This window comes from Myodes glareolus, chromosome 4 (assembly GCF_982192425.1).
Source record: "Myodes glareolus chromosome 4, mMyoGla1.1, whole genome shotgun sequence".
NCBI lineage: Eukaryota > Metazoa > Chordata > Mammalia > Rodentia > Cricetidae > Myodes > Myodes glareolus.
Genome location: NC_142029.1, coordinates 83,007,985 through 83,010,479, shown reverse-complemented (window position 1 = coordinate 83,010,479; position 2,495 = coordinate 83,007,985). Strand labels below are relative to the sequence as shown.

The following is a 2,495-nucleotide window of genomic DNA, read 5'->3' as shown; positions in this document are numbered from 1 at the left end:
TGTTGTGGTAGACAGCGCAGAAATGGGCACCAGGAGGCCAGGGTTCTAAATCCAGCCTGCCTTAATTAGCAGTAAAATTAGACCATTGACTTCTCCCTTGAGGCTCCCGTGTCCTGGCTGCAAAATGAAGGCATCGAACCCTGCCCTCAACCGTGGCGGAGTGGTTTATTGAAGAGAGCCTCACAGGTACCTGAAAAGGCTAGACAAGATCCCAAAGCCATCAAAATCATCAAATTAAAAGGCACCAAGGAGAGAAAGTCATGGAGAGAAGGTAGTGTGTTGGTGGGCACTGGGCAGTCTGTGGGCACCTTCCTCTACAATATAGTTGCTGATTGGAGTAGACAGGAAGCCAAGAAGAACTTGGTGCCAACAGTCTAGCAGCTAGCCTTGACTTTTGTCATCTTCACAGGGAAACAATACCAGGTGTATGTTCTTAAGTATTTTCCTTGCCCTGGAAGCAATAAAACAAATACACTGCTTTACATAAAAATCTAAGAAGTTAGGAGTGTGCATTGCTAACCTCTGAGGTAATCACTAAAAGAGAAGTAAAAATCTACAGAAACAAAATAGGTTTGTGGTTACCAGAGCCAGGAAAGTAGATTCTTGGGAATCCTCTTGGGTAGTTGAGAAGCAACTGTCCCAAGGGAAGCGGGGTATGGTGGTCTGTGTGTGTGATACCAGCATTCCAAAACCTGAGGCAGGAAGGTGGGTTTGAGGCCAGCTTGAGCTACATAGTGAGGCTTTATCTTACAACACGAAGGGCCGGGGATGGAGCTCAGTGGTAGAGAACTCACAAGGCCCTTTGATCCATTTTCAGTCCACAAAAAGAGGTGGATATGACATCTCCTTGTGGGGTAATGAAAATGGCTCGAAACTAGACAGACGTATTGGTCATACAATGTAGGGAAGGTACCAAACACCATTGGATTTTTCATTTTGAAATGGCCTGGTTTATGTTATGCAAATTTCACTTCAATGAAGACTAAAAGTACAAAAAATAATATGAGTTATCTGAAAGGAAACAAGAAGAGGAAAAGGGGAGAAGATGGCAGTGACCGTGGAACTGTCATTGGAAAAGTCCCTGGGACTGAGGTCGGGGAACAAGTACAGTGCCCAGAGCAAGCTGCAGATTCCAGCTCTGCAATCAAACAATGTCCCAAGTTTAATGACGTTAACTAACACCGCGACCCATCTAGTCAAGTCTAACGACATTAACTACCACCACGACCCATCTAGTTAAGCGCACCAATAAAGAACCCTTGCCGGGGAGTCTCGCAGCCGCAGCGAGAGTGCAGGATCACTAAGATAGACGGACACTCCAGTAAAGAAGAACTCACACTCTGTCAAAAGATCTGAATTCCTCTCTGAAGATAAAGCCTACCTTGTAGGAGACACTGTTACCGTGGTGGGTACCCTACTGTACTGGGGCTCCATCACTTTGTAGTTGACCCGACAGTCCAAGAAAAGGAGAACTCTCCTAACGCGTTCCACTGCTTCTGCCACATCCAGCATTACCCAGACCTCAGGCAGCATCTGCCTAGTGCTGTCTCCGTCAAGAGCAGACTGGATGCCAACTCCCGCTGGAAGCCCCTGCTGTGCAGCACCAGGATTAGAAGCATAGAGGAAAATGTATTTTGGACCGTGGCACTGACGTAAATGAATATGATGTCATATTTGTCCCATAGTTGAAACTTTGTTATTTTTTAATGTAAAAATTCAACTCTTATCCATACAAATCATGATCACATCACCAATTATTTTGCATTTATAGGTGAAATTTATTTTAATAAAAGTTGCAAATCAGTGGCTCAATCTTAAAAAAATATGTCACCTTGTCAGTGGTCCACATCTGGTTATTTACCTTTTCTGTGATTTTAAATTACATTTTCCTCTTAGTTACTTGTAGTAGTTTATTAAAACCTGTGATAAATTATGCTGAGGATTCAGAAGGGGAGGTATTATTTGGTCTCAAAATGTTTATGTGACTAATAAATGTGATTTTAAACATAAAGAAGAGAAAAAGGAATACAGACCAGGCGGAACAAAATAGAAGAGTAAGTATGTGGGTAGAAGCAAACTCAGTGTATCAGTATTTTATTGAATGTAAATGGCCCTGATATATCAGTTGAAAAGGCAAAGTTACACAAAGTCTGTGCTTATTAAAATCAGTTTCCATACCATCCAAGTGAAGGAAGATAATGGCACGACCCGTAAATACAAGCCCAGGGACACGCTGGGGCTGAGCTGGTGTCAGACAAGTTCGCCTCTGAGGCACGGAGCATCAGAGATGAAAGGGAAACTCTATTTCAATAAAAATCTCCACACCAGGAGCTGTAATAATTCTAAATCTGACTCCGCAAAAAACACACAATTCCACAAGTGCAAAGCAAAACTTGACAGAATAAAGAGAAATAGACCCCAGAATCATGAAATATTTGACAAATCTCTCCCATAATCCCTAGGTGAAGCAGTAAACAAAAAAAACATTCAAGATT

The 2,495-nt window shown here is 42.5% G+C and overlaps 1 pseudogene; it reads left to right on the top strand.

The window, feature by feature from the left end:
• The first annotated feature begins 1,045 nt into the window (after positions 1-1,045).
• LOC125388718 (eukaryotic translation elongation factor 1 epsilon-1 pseudogene) lies at positions 1,046-1,656 on the top strand (annotated as a pseudogene).
• The last annotated feature ends 839 nt before the right edge of the window (positions 1,657-2,495 follow it).